General features: G+C 43.6%; 1 long non-coding RNA gene across 1 annotated transcript in view; it reads left to right on the forward strand.

Moving 5' to 3' along the window:
• Nucleotides 1-14,500, forward strand: part of LOC122928272 — a 49,824-nt gene extending 35,324 nt beyond the window's left edge. Inside the window, exons 2-3 of the long non-coding RNA XR_006387867.1 lie at nucleotides 9,527-9,549; nucleotides 14,364-14,500. This is a non-coding gene — a long non-coding RNA (uncharacterized LOC122928272). The remainder of the gene's footprint in view (nucleotides 1-9,526; nucleotides 9,550-14,363) is intronic.
• The last annotated feature ends 287 nt before the right edge of the window (nucleotides 14,501-14,787 follow it).

A 14,787-nucleotide genomic window follows, 5' to 3' on the forward strand; every position in this document is an offset into this window, starting at 1 on the left:
TTCTTTTTTTGTACATTGCTTTGATGTGTATTATGTAGATCTTGCAATAAAAGGAGAAAAAAATATAAGAAAATAAATAAATAAAAAATAAACCTGGTGCAGGGATAGGCATTTTTGTCTGACTATATCAGCTATTGGTTGGCTAACTTTGAGACACAATTGTGTGGCAAGGTTTATTTTAGTGGTTCATTCCCTTGAATTACTTGTAATTTAGCTGGTTAGTGGTACCAGGTATGAAGGACCCAAATATGCGCACTGCACACTGAAGACCTTTAGGCCTCATGCACACGTCCGTTGTCTTGGTCTGCATCCAAGCTCCAGTTTTGGCGGCTTGGGTGTGGACCCATTCACTTCAATGGGGCCGCAAAAGATGCTCCGTTCTGTGCTCCGCCAAAAAAATATAACATGTCCAATAGGCAGTTATATTAAGGGCTGTCCGTGCCGTTCTGCAAATTGCAGAACGCATACAGGACAGCATCAGTGTTTTGCGGATCCGCGGTTTGCGGACCGCAAAACACACAACGGTCGTGTGCATGAGGTCTTAGGTGGGGCTAGGAGGGGCCCGGAAGCTAGAAACCATCTAGGCATATAACAAAGAGGTTAGCCTCTATGAGGACATCATCTGGGTAATATGTGTTTTGCTACAATTACCTCTTTGTATCATATGGGCATAGGCCAGATGCCATGTTGGGAATTGGTTGATAGGAAAGCTTACGATATGAGTATATACAGTATATATATATATTAGCAGAAGGACCCGGCTTTGAACGGGTATATTTCATCAATTTCATTTAATGTTTCTGTGTGTCGTTAAAAAATATCTACAGTATCCCACATAACAGTGAACTCCACAGTTCCCCACCCCTTAACACTGACCCCCTACAGTGCCCCTCCACTTTAAAATGGGACCTTCACAGCAGCCCATCCTTTTAACAGTGACCTCCACAGTGTCCGCCCCTTTAACAGTGACCTCCACAGTGTCTGCCCCTTTAACAGTGACCTCCACGGTGCCCTCCCCTTTAACAGTGACCTCCACAGTGCACGCCTCTTTAACAGTGACCTCCACAGTGCCCGCCTGTTTAACAGTGACCTCCACAGTGCCAGCCCCTTAAACAGTGACCTGGAGGAGCTACTAAAGCAGCTGGTCCTCTCCAATGCCCAACAGCAACAGACCAACAGGCTGTTACTCCAGCAGATTGCGGTCCTGAGAGAGACACCACCTGCGGTGACCCAGCTCCAGCCCATGGCCCAGGATAAAGTCCGGTCAGCATTGAGGAAAATGACTCCGGAAGACAACGTGGAGGATTTCCTCACAATTTTTGAAAGAACAGCAGAGCAGGAGAATCTGCAGTCCGACCACTGGCTGAAGTGGTGGCTTCGTTCCTAGTGGGGGATGCACAGAAGGCCTACTTTGACCTTATCCGTGAGAACGCCCAGAACTATGGGAAGCCTAAAGGTGAGGACCTGGCCCGCATGGGGGCCCAGCGAGTGTACCAGTGGGTGTTTGTATAATGTCGGCCCACACAGGCTTATGATCTGTTGCACCTCGTGAAGAAGTGGCTCCAGCCTGAGACTTTGGGCCCAGATAATAGAGCAGGTGCTGGTGGAACGGTTTGTGCGTACTCTGCCAGTGGCCATCCAGCGTTGGGTGAGTCAAGGGAACCCGGGCAACCTCGACTAGTTGGTCAGCCTGGTCAAGCAGTACATGGCCAACCAGGATTTGGTGCTGGACCCTTCTCAAGGGACACCCCGACCTCCGGCCCGCTTACAGAGACTGGAAAAAAATCTCAATCTCAAGCAGGTGAACCACCCATATACACATATATATATATATATATATATATATATGTATATATTTTATGTACGTTATCATGGTTTAACCACCTCAGCTCCCCTAGCTTAAACCCCCTTAATGACCAGACCACTTTTTACAATACAGCACTACACTAATTTCACGGTTTATTGCTCAGCCATACAACTTACCACCCAAATTAATTTTACCTCCTTTTCTTCTCACTAATAGAGCTTTCATTTGGTGGTATTTCATTGCTGCTGACATTTTAACTTTTTTTTATATTAATCGAAATTGACCGAAATTTTTGCAAAAAAATGTCATTTTTCACTTTCTGTTGTAAAATTTTTCAAATAAAACTACATTTCTATATAAATGTTTCTCTAAATGTATTGTTCTACATGTATTTGATTTTAAAAAAAATGCAATAAGTGTATATTTATTGGTTTGGGTAAAAGTTATAGCGTTTACAAACTATGGTGCAAAAAAATTTATTTACGCACTTTGACTTTCTGAGCACCTGTCATGTTTCCTGAGGTTCTTCAATGCCCAGACAGTAGAAACACCCCACAAATGGCCCCATTTTGGAAAGTAGACACCCTAAGGTATTCGCTGATGGGCATAGTGAGTTCATGGAAGTTTTTATTTTTTGTCACAAGTTAGAGGAAAATTATTATTATTATTTTTTTTCTTACAAAGTCTCATATTCCAGTAACTTGTGACAAAAAATAAAATTTTACATGAACTCACCATACCCCTCACGGAATACCTTGGGGTGTTTTCTTTCCAAAATGGGGTCACATGTGGCGTATTTATACTGCCCTTGCATTTTAGGGGCCCTAAAGCGTGAGAAGTAGTTTAGAATCCAAATGCGTAAAAATGCCCTGCGAAATCCTAAAAGTACACATTGGAATTTGGGCCCACATGTGTCACGCATGTGGTATCGCCGTACTCAGAAGAAGTAGGGCAATGTGTTTTGGGGTGCATTTTTACATATACCCATACTGTGTGTGAGATAAATATCTCTGTAAAAGACAACTTTTCCCATTTTTTTATACAAAGTTGTCATTTTACAGAGATATTTCTCTCACCCAGCATGGGTACATGTAAAAATACACCCCAAACACATTGCCCTACTTCTCCTGAGTACGGCGATATCACATGTGTGACACTTTTTTGCAGCCTAGGTGCACAAAGGGGCCCAAATTCCAATGAGTATCTTTAAGATTTCACAGGGCATTTTTTTGGCACAAGTTAGCGGAAAATGATATATATTATTCCCTTACAAAGTCTTATATTCCACTAACTTGTGACAAAAAATAAAATTTTACATGAACTCACTATGCCCCTCACGAAATACCTTGGGGTGTCTTCTTTCCAAAATGGGGTCACTTGTGGGGTATTTATACTGCCCTGGCATTTTAGAGGACCTAAAGCGTGAGAAGTAGTTTGGAATCCAAATGCGTAAAAATGCCCTGTAAAATCCTAAAAGTACTCATTGGAATTTGGGCCCCTTTGCGCACCTAGGCTGCAAAAAAGTGTCACACATGTGGTATCGCCGTACTCAGAAGAAGTAGGGCAATGTGTTTTGGGGTGTATTTTTACATATACCCATGCTGGGTGAGATAAATATCTCTGTAAAAGACAACTTTTCCCATTTTTTTTATACAAAGTTGTCATTTTAGAGAGAGATTTCTCTCACCCAGCATGGGTATGTGAGCTCCGCCCAACATCCAAACCCACTCAGCCCGTATGCCCTGGCAAACCCGATTTCTCCATTCACATCAATCGATGTGGGTGAATAAATCATTGCCGGAATTTTCTTATTTTTTTTTATATACAAAGTGTTTGCCAAAGCATATGAACACCACCCCTCAGCCTTGGCAAACGTATCTTTTTTACTGCAGAGGAGAAATCTCGTCTTGCAGCGCCGCATACACCGACTTTTGTGTAATCTGACAGCAGCGCAATGCTTCTGTCAGAAGGCACATCAGTGCTGCAGCTGGTTGATCGGTTGGTCCACCTAGAAGGTAAAAAAACAACAACAAAAAACAGGCCGCAACGCAATAAATTTATTAACATTAACTTTAAATAACATTTGAAACAGAACATTAACTTTTATTAACTTTATTGAACTTTTGGAACATTAACTTTTTTGCTTACCTGTGATTTTTTTTTTTTTACCTTTATAGGACAAACCTCTCCTTCCCCATGGGACAATGTGCAAAGCGCAAATCACCCAGCGATGTGGTGAAGTACATTATGCACTTTGTCCCAGGTGAAAGAAGAGGTTTGCAGCAGCTCTGTGTGAAAGGGCCCTAAGACCCCTGTGTGCCTGTCCTGTGTCACGCAATCCCTATACTAAGTGTACCTGTGTGTGGTACTTCCGGAAACACTCCCCTAAGCATAGGGCAGGGTGGTCAGGGCAGTCAGGACAGAAATAGCGGGTGTCACACCTTATTCCACTCCTGCTACAGACACAACATCTTTTTCGGGGTGACGCTTGGTTTGAGGTACCAGCAACGACATTGGGGAAATGTCGCTTGTGTAGATGACTCACTACACTGTAGGTTTGGGCCACGGAACCTCCTGGATACAGGAGGTTCTCGATGATCTCTTCCTGAAATTTGAGGAAGGATCCTGTTCTCCCAGCCTTACTGTAGAGAACAAAACTATTGTACATAACCAATTAAATTAGGCATACAGACACCTTCTTATACCAGCATCTGGTCCTGCGGGAGAGTAAATAAGGAGCCAACATGTGGTCATTGAAGTCCCCCCCTCCCATGAGCAAATTATAGTCGTGGACCAAGAGGGGCTTTTCAATGACACTGGTTGCCCGTTCAATTTGGATTGTTATGTCTGCGTGAATGGAGGAGAGCATGTAAACGTCACGCTTGTCTCTCCATTTCAGTGCGAGCAGTTCTTTGTTACACAAGGCAGCCCTCTCCCCCCTTGCAAGAAGGGTGGTAACGAGCCATTGGGGGAAACCCCGGCGACTAGGTCGCGCGGTGCCACAGCAGCCAATCTGTTCTAGAAACAATTGCCTGAAGAGGGGCACACTTGTGTAGAAATTGTCCACATAAAGGTGGTACCCCTTGCCAAATAAGGGTGACACCAAGTCCCAGACTGTCTTCCCACTGCTCCCCAGGTAGTCAGGGCAACCGACCGGCTCCAGGGTCTGATCTTTACCCTCATAGACACGAAATTTGTGCATATAGCCTGTGGCCCTTTCACAGAGCTTATACAATTTGACCCCATACCGGGCGCACTTGCTTAGGATGTATTGTTTGAAGCCAAGGCGCCTGGTAAAATGTATCAGGGACTCGTCTATGCAGATGTTTTGCTCAGGGGTATACAAATCTGCAAATTTGGTGTTAAAGTGTCTATGAGGGGACGAATTTTGTGGAGTCGGTCAAAAGCTGGATGGCCTCTGGGACGAGAGGTGCTGTTATCACTAAAGTGCAGGAAACGCAGGATGGTCTCAAATCGTGTCCTGGACATGGCAGCAGAGAACATGGGCATGTGATGAATTGGGTTCGTGGACCAATATGACCGCAAGTCATGCTTTTTTGTCAGGCCCATGTTGAGGAGAAGGCCCAGAAAAGTCTTAAGTTCAGAAACTTGGACGGGTTTCCACCGGAAAGACTGGGCATAAAAGCTTCCCGGGTTGGCAGCTATAAATTGAGTGGCATACCGGTTTGTTTCTGCCATGACTAAGTCAAAGAGCTCCGCAGTGAAGAACAGCTCAAAAAACCCCACTGCCGATCCGATCTGAGCTGTCTCAACCTGAACTTCAGATTGGGCGGTGAAAGGGGGAACTACTGGTGCGGCTGAAGATGGGGGCTGCCAATCAGGGTTTGCCAGCACCTCAGGGACTCTAAGGGCTCTACGGGCCTGTCTGTGTGGTGGCTGCGGCGGGGGAACTACTGCACGTGCCACCGTACCAGTTTCAACTGCCCTTCTGGTGCTCGCCACTTCACCATGTTCTACGGCAGTGCTGGTACTAGGTCCAGGATGGGCTGCGCTGCTGGTGTATGCCTCACCACAAAATCCGACAGCGCCAGCTGCCCTTGAAGCGGATTCTGCGCAACCTGTGGTCTAGCAACACGGGACCGGGTACGCCTGGTGGTATCAGGGACCTCAACCTCATCGTCCGAACTTTGGGTCAGACTGCCACTGCTTTCTACAGGTTTTGTATTCTCATCCGACTGGGTCAGAAGCCTGTAGGCCTTTTCAGAAGAATACCCCTTCCTTGCCATTTGGTCAACTAAATTTAGGAGGTATTCCCTGAGACTACCCAAGAAAAAAAGCAAGCCTGTCTTACAAATGGGAGGCTAGCGAAGTACAGGAAGCCACTGCGATTGATAAAAAATATCAAAACTGATTTTTTTATCGCTGCAGCGCTTGTGTAGTGATTGTGCAGTGATAAAAAAAATATATATATTTTTTGTCACTGAGGCGGGCGTGGGTGAACGCACGTGTGGGCGACCGATCAGGCCTGATCGGGCAAACACTGCGTTTTGGGTGGAGGGCGAGCTAAGGTGACACTAATACTATTCTGTGATCTGATCAGTTCTGATCACTTACAGATACTATAAAGTACCAATGCTGATTGGCAATTCGCTGTGATACGCTAATCAGCGAATCAGTGACTGCGGTGCGGTGGGCTGGGCGCTAACTGAAGCTAACTACCTACCAAAGGGGCCTAAATTAACCTAAACCTAACAGTCAATACTGGTGGGGGGAAAAAAGTGACAGTTTACATTGATCATTTTTTCCCCTTTCACTAGTGATTGACAGGGGTCATCAAGGGGTTAATTGGGGTGATGGGGGGGTGATCTGGGGCTAAATGTGTTGTGCTTGGTGTACTCACTGTGATCTGTGCTCTCTGCTGGGACCAACCAACGAAAAAAGGACCAGCAGAGACGCACAGAAGCCATTTAACACATTATATTTATAAATATACTGTGTTAAATGGCTTGTGATTCAATTTTTTAAAAGTCACCAACCTGCCAGCGCTGATCATTGGCTGGCAGGCTGGTGACCAAATCCTTCTGCGACTTTTTCCGACCCGCACTGCGCATGTGCGGGCCAGCTATGCGCGTCATCTCGCATCTCGTGAGATGACGCATTGATGTGTCTACGAGGAATAACCCAGGTTGGGATCCCTGTAACCTACGAGGAATAATCCTAGGTTGGGATCCCTGTAACTGGGATCTCCTACTAACGCAGCCTGCCCCTGGCAGGGGTGGCTGGTACACTAACTTAACTTCCTTTTCCTCCTCATGAGACAGGACATGGGAACAGTCCATTTCTGCTCACACAGGGGAGACTAGACTGGAATGAACTATTCCAGCCTAGATATACTAAACTGGCTAAGGTCTGCTGAATACATTGCTGCCACCTGCTCTTGCACATGGAAATTACAGCATAATATATCAAACAGGCCTGGAAAATACATATACAGGGGAAATGCAATGTTAGATTACACAAGATGACAATAACTATACACCTGACATATTGTAGCAGGGAAATAGAGTTTTAGTAACATATTTCGGGATGTTACAAAACATTGCACAAAATGGCTGATGTGTCCATGAAACCTCCAAATATGTGAGTTTTTCCAAGTGTTTTGTACTGTTGATCTTTCCTCTGACTAGGTCATCGGTATCTGATTGGTGATAAGCAGAGAGAAGGCCGCAATGCTACTGCAAGTTTGTTGCCTTTTCAAACACCTGATCGGGGGGGTAGTCACAGGACTTGGACCCCAACTGTTCAGATACTAATTACCTATTCAGAGGATAGGTCATCAGTAAAAAAAAAAACTGATGGTGGTTCAACTGTTCAATGTTGTCATTCATCATAAGATGGTGGATATATTTCTCTCTTCAGTATCTGTACTCTCACTTTGAGTTATTTAAGCACTTTATGATCTCTCTGAGAGGTATATCTGAGGTCTAACTAATAGTTCTACTTTCTCAAGTTGGTTTGCAGTTTGTAGTATGCAATTAGTAGTAACTATTTGCAGATTGTATGGTTGCAATTTGTAATTTGGTGGAACTGTAAGTAAACACATAACTAGTTCGGTATACAGTTGTAATCACTACATTAGCAATAGGAACATTATATAACTGTTCTAAATATCTATTTTGGCCTCTTGCGTCCATAAAATACAGCTCTTAGGGCCCTTTCACACTTGCGTTGTCCGGATCCGGAGTGTACTCCACTTGCCGGAGGTACACGCCAGATCCGGAAAAACGCAAGTGAGCTGAAAGCATTTGAAGACGGATCCGTCTTCAAAATGCTTTCAGTGTTACTATGGCAGCCAGGACGCTATTAAAGTCCTGGTTGCCATAGTAGGAGCGGGGAGCAGGGGAGCGGCATACTTACAGTCCGTGCGGCTCCCGGGGCGCTCCAGAGTGACGTCAGAGAGCCCCAGGCGCATGGATGACGTGTACATGCGATCACGTCATCCATGCGCCTGGGGCGCCCTGACGTCACTCTGGAGCGCCCTGGGAGCCGCACGGACGGTAAGTATGCTGCTCCCCCGCTCCCCGCTACACTTTACCATGGCTGCCAGGACTTTAGCGTCCCGGCAGCCATGGTAACCATTGAGAAAAAGCTAAACGTCGTATCCGGCAATGCGCCAAAACGACGTTTAGCTTAAGGCCGGATCCGGATCAATGCCTTTCAATGGGCATTCATTCCGGATCCGGCTTTGCGGCAAGTGTTCAGGATTTTTGGCCGGAGCAAAAAGTACTGCATGCTGCGGTATTTTCTCCGGCCAAAAAACGTTCCGTTCCGGAACGGAAGACATCCTGATGCATCCTGAACGGATTTCTCTCTATTCAGAATGCATTAGGATAATCCTGATCAGGATTGTTTTGGCATAGAGCCCCGACGACGGAACTCTATGCCGGATCCGGCCAACGCAAGTGTGAAAGGGCCCTAAGTGGAGTGAATGTCTGTTCAGCTCCTCTCCTCTGGTGTATAATGATTCTAGCAGCTCCTGCTAGGAGAATTTCTTACGCAGGCTGTGTGTGAGGCTGGCTGTGCTTGGTCAAGACTTCTGCTCAGTAACAACAGTTTAACTCTATGCTTTCTGTTGTGTCTGCTGTGTCACTGAGCTTATCTTACATTATATAATGAATCTTAAAGGGATGTTATCTTTTCTGCTTCTGTGAACACAATATATAACTGTTATATGACATCCAAAAACATGAAAATGATAAAGTATTGAGGCACTCAGGTTAAGGTTTTGCAATTAAAGTATAGCTTTATTTCACATAAAATGTAACAGGAGGAATAGTTTAAGTGGCACTACACATTGATTTCCTCTTTATAGTACTCCCAGGTTATTCGAGCTTTGTCGTCTACTTGATAAAATGTCCTTGTGGCCTCGGATACGTCGGCAAGACAACACAACACATTAGGGATCGGATAAGTAAGCGCAAATAGACAATTAGATTAGGCCACACTTTCTTACCTATACCTCAACATTTTTCAGAGAAAAAACATCAAATTTCCCAGCTTTGATTTCAAATTTTGGAACAAATCGATCAACCAAGGAGAGGGGGCAACCAGACGCTCCTCCTGAAACAGAGGGAGGCCCTCTGGATCCATAAATTAGGGACACTAACATCACATGGCTTGAATTGTGAATGTGACTTTTTTATGAACTTGTGATACTGTTGGTGTATATTGAAATTTGTACCTTTCTTTTTTCCACAGACCCACTGAATTATCCACAGCGGGTGAGGGTGATGTATTGGCCTCTGTTTTCCCTTCCCTAACGCCCCCTTCCCCCCTTTCTCCCCCTTTCCCCCTCCCCCCTCCCCCTCCCCCTCCCTCCCCTTTTCCCCTCCCTCCTCATGATTAGGCATATACTCCTTTATACTTGTAGACATGTATCCAATATGAGTATTTATCTTTCCAATATGTTTTCCTCCAATACACATATAAAACACAAATATATATATATATATATATATATATATACAGTATAGACCAAAAGTTTGGACACACCTTCTCATTCAAAGAGTTTTCTTTATTTTCATGAATAAGAAAATTGTAGATTCACACTGAAGGTATCAAAACTATGAATTAACACATGTGGAACTATATACATAACAAAAAAGTGTGAAACAACTGAAAATATGTCATATTCTAGGTTCTTCAAAGTAGCCACCTTTTGCTTTGATTACTGCTTTGCACACTCTTGGCATTCTCTTGATGAGCTTCAAGAGGTAGCCACCTGAAATGGTTTTCACTTCACAGGTGTGCCCTGTAAGGTTTAATAAGTGGGATTTCTTGCCTTATAAATGGGGTTGGGACCATCAGTTGCATTAAGGAGAAGTCAGGTGGATACACAGCTTATAGTCCTACTGAATAGACTGTTAGAATTTGTATTATGGCAAGAAAAAAGCAGCTAAGTAAAGAAAAACGAGTGGCCATCATTACTTTAAGAAATGAAGGTCAGTCAGTCTGAAAAATTGGGAAAACTTTGAAAGTAAGGGCTATTTGACCAGGAAGGAGAGTGATGGGGTGCTGTGCCAGATGACCTGGCCTCCACAGTCACCGGACCTGAACCCAATCGAGATGGTTTGGGGAGAGCTGGACCGCAGAGTGAAGGCAAAAGGGCCAACAAGTGCTAAGCATCTCTGGAAACTCCTTCAAGACTGTTGGAAGACCATTTCAGGTGACTACCTCTTAAAGCTCATCAAGAGAATGCCAAGAGTGTGCAAAGCAGTAATCAAAGCAAAAGGTGGCTAATTTGAAGAACCTAGAATATGGCATATTTTCAGTTGTTTCACACTTTTTTGTTATGTATAGAATTCCACATGTGTTAATTCATAGTTTTGATGCCTTCATAGTTATGAAAATAAAGAAAACTCTTTGAATGAGAAGGTGTGTCCAAACTTTTGGTCTGTACAGTGTGTACATATATATATATATATATATATATATATACACACACACTCACCTAAAGAATTATTAGGAACACCATACTAATACGGTGTTGGACCCCTTCAGAACTGCCCTAATTCTACGTGGCAGTGATTCAACAAGGTGCTGATAGCATTCTTTAGAAATGTTGGCCCATATTGATAGAATAGCATCTTGCAGTTGATGGAGATTTGAGGGATGCACATCCAGGGCACGAAGCTCCCTGTTCCACCACATCCCAAAGATGCTCTATTGGGTTGACATCTGGTGACTGTGGGGGCCATTTTAGTACAGTGAACTCATTGTCATGTTCAAGAAACCAATTTGAAATGATTTGAGCTTTGTGACATGGTGCATTATACTGCTGGAAGTAGCCATCTGAGGATGGGTACATGGTGGTCATGAAGGGATGGACATGGTCAGAAACAATGCTCAGGTAGCCCGTGGCATTTAAACGATGGACAATTGGCACTAAGGGGCCTAAAGTGTGCCCAGAAAACATCCCCCACACCATTACACCACCACCACCAGCCTGCACAGTGGTAACAAGGCATGATGGATACATGTTCTCATTCTGTTTACGCCAAATTCAGACTCTACCATTTGAATGTCTCAACAGAAATCGAGACTCATCAGACCAGGCAACATTTTTCCAGTCTTCAACAGTCCAATTTTGGTGAGCTCGTGCAAATTGTAGCTTCTTTTTCCCATTTGTAGTGGAGATGAGTGGTACCCGGTGGGGTCTTCTGCTGTTGTAGCCCATCCGCCTCAAGGTTGTGCGGCACAAATGCTTTGCTGCATACCTCGGTTGTAACTAATGGTTATTTCAGTCAACGTTGCTCTTCTATCAGCTTGAATCAGTCGGCCCATTTTCCTCTGACCTCTAGCATCAACAAGGCATTTTCGCCCACAGGACTGCCGCATACTGGATGTTTTTCCCTTTTCACACCATTCTTTGTAAACCCTAGAAATGGCTGTGCGTGAAAATCCCAGTAACTGAGCAGATTGTGAAATACTCAGACCGGCCCGTCTGGCATCAACAACCATGCCACGCTCAAAATTGCTTAAATCACCTTTCTTTCCCATTCTGACAGGACATTTAGTTTGGAGTTCAGGAGATTGTCTTGACCAGGACCACAACCCTACATGCATTGAAGCAACTGCCATGTGATTGGTTGACTAGATAATCGCATTAATGAGAAATAGAACAGGTGTTCCTAATAATTCTTTAGGTGAGTGTGTATATATATATATATATATGTACAGTACAGACCAAAAGTTTGGACACACCTTCTCATTCAAAGAGTTTTCTTTATTTTCATGACTATGAAAATTGTAGATTCACACTGAAGGCATCAAAACTATGAATTAACACATGTGGAATGATATACATAACAAAAAAGTGTGAAACAACAGAAAATATGTCCTATTCTAGGTTCTTCAAAGAAGACACCTTTTGCTTTGATTACTGCTTTGCACACTCTTGGTATTCTCTTGATGAGCTTCAAGAGGTAGTCACCTGAAATGGTCTTCCAACAGTCTTGAAGGAGTTCCCAGAGATGCTTAGCACTTGTTGGCCCTTTTGCCTTCACTCTGCGGTCCAGCTCACCCCAAACCATCTCGATTGGGTTCAGGTCCGGTGACTGTGGAGGCCAGGTCATCTGGCGCAGCACCCCATCACTCTCCTTCATGGTCAAATAGCCCTTACACAGTCTGTAGGTGTGTTTGGGGTCATTGTCCTGTTGAAAAATAAATGATGGTCCAACTAAACGCAAACTGGATGGAATAGCATGCCGCTGCAAGATGCTGTGGTAGCCATGCTGGTTCAGTATGCCTTCAATTTTGAAAAAAAAAAACAACAGTGTCACCAGCAAAGCACCCCCACACCATCACACCTCCTCCTCCATGCTTCACAGTGGGAACCAGGCATGTAGAGTCCATCCGTTCACCTTTTCTGCGTCGCACAAAGACACGGTGGTTGGAACCAAATATCTCAAATTTGGACTCATCAGACCAAAGTACAGATTTCCACTGGTCTAATGTCCATTCCTTGTGTTCTTTAGCCCAAACAAGTCTCTTATGTTTGTTGCCTGTCCTTAGCAGTGGTTTCCTAGCAGATATTCTACCATGAAGGCCTGATTCACACAGTCTCCTCTTAACAGTTGTTCTAGAGATGTGTCTGCTGCTAGAACTCTGTGTGGCATTGACCTGGTCTCTAATCTGAGCTGCTGTTAACCTGCGATTTCTGAGGCTGGTGACTCGGATGAACTTATCCTCCGCAGCAGAGGTGACTCTTGGTCTTCCTTTCCTGGGGCGGTCCGCATGTGAGCCAGTTTCTTTGTAGCGCTTGATGGTTTTTGTGACTGCACTTGACGACACTTTCAAAGTTTTCCCAATTTTTCGGACTGACTGACCTTCATTTCTTAAAGTAATGATGGCCACTCATTTTTCTTTACTTAGCTGCTTTTTTCTTGCCATAATACAAATTCTAACAGTCTATTCAGTAGGACTATCGGTTGTGTATCCACCTGACTTCTCCACAACGCAACTGATGGTCCCAACCCCATTTATAAGGCAAGAAATCCCACTTATTAAACCTGACAGGGCACACCTGTGAAGTGAAAACCATTTCAGGTGACTACCTCTTGAAGCTCATCAAGAGAATGCCAAGAGTGTGCAAAGCAGTAATCAAAGCAAAAGGTGGCTACTTTGAAGAACCTAGAATATGACATATTTTCAGTTGTTTCACACTTTTTTGTTATGTATATAATTCCACATGTGTTAATTCATAGTTTTGATGCCTTCAATGTGAATCTACAATTTTCATAGTCATGAAAATAAAGAAAACTCTTTGAATGAGAATGTGTGTCCAAACTTTTGGTCTGTACTGTATATACTATAGTATATCTTTTATTCCACCTTAGGATACCAATCCCTCATATATATCCTACAGACCCTTCCAACAATTATGCTTCATAACCACCAGGCCAACCCACCCCCCCTCCGACTAGCACCATATTTTTTTATTCCCCTTTACAAATAACCTTCTCCTTTTATCATTGACCTATTGTAATTTTCATTATACATTATAAATGTTCCCATATTATACTGTATTCTCCCCTTCCAATAGATCATTCATACCCCCATAGGTTTCCATTTTATACAATATTACATGCCTCCGGCTTATATAGATAATATAATATACAAGTGGAACGCAAGCCCAGTGGAACGCAAGCAGGAGCCTCTTCCGCCCATGTGACAATCTATGGAACGCACACATGCGCTCCACACGCAGCGATCTATACTCCTTGCTAACCCCAGTTCCTCACTGTATGCAGTGCTCTTATATTTGAATAATCATGTTTTCTGAATAATCATGTTTTTTGCCATGATGCGTATACAATCAAGTTTTACGGATCCCGTGATTTTTACATATATGAATTTACGTATATGAATTTACCAGACTCTGGACACTATTTGACTTTGCTGCTATACTTATACAATTGAATTATGCTCTTTTGCGTGTAGATTTTCTATTGTTATACAATTATTTTGATACTTACCTTCATGTTCTGCCATCTGACGACGACCCACTCAAAACAAATGTTTTATACTATTTCAGATAATGTGACTGCTGATGAAGGTCTATCGTGACCGAAACGTCCTGTCAGAAATATTCTGTTATTGATTATATACCACTGGCCTAATGGATGATGCAGATTATGTGAAATAAAGCTATGCTTTAATTGCAAAACCTGAACCTGAGTGCCTCAATACTTTAGTATTTGGATGGTGGTTTAACAGCCCTTGATTGGCACCAGGGACACTTTGATTGAGTGCGGTTCCTCACTTTACTATAGATCCAAAAACATGAAGTCACAGTAAATAACTCTGCTTTTGTCTTTAACATAGGAACTGTATTAAGGTTATTGGCAGGTCTAGCTGTATACACATATAAGCTGTATTAGCAACCTAGGACAGGTCTTAGCTGGCCAGTTACAGTTGGACCCCACTGATCTGATATTGATGATCTCTCCTGAGGATAG

Source organism: Bufo gargarizans, chromosome 2, assembly GCF_014858855.1.
Source record: "Bufo gargarizans isolate SCDJY-AF-19 chromosome 2, ASM1485885v1, whole genome shotgun sequence".
NCBI classification, from domain to species: Eukaryota; Metazoa; Chordata; class Amphibia; order Anura; family Bufonidae; genus Bufo; species Bufo gargarizans.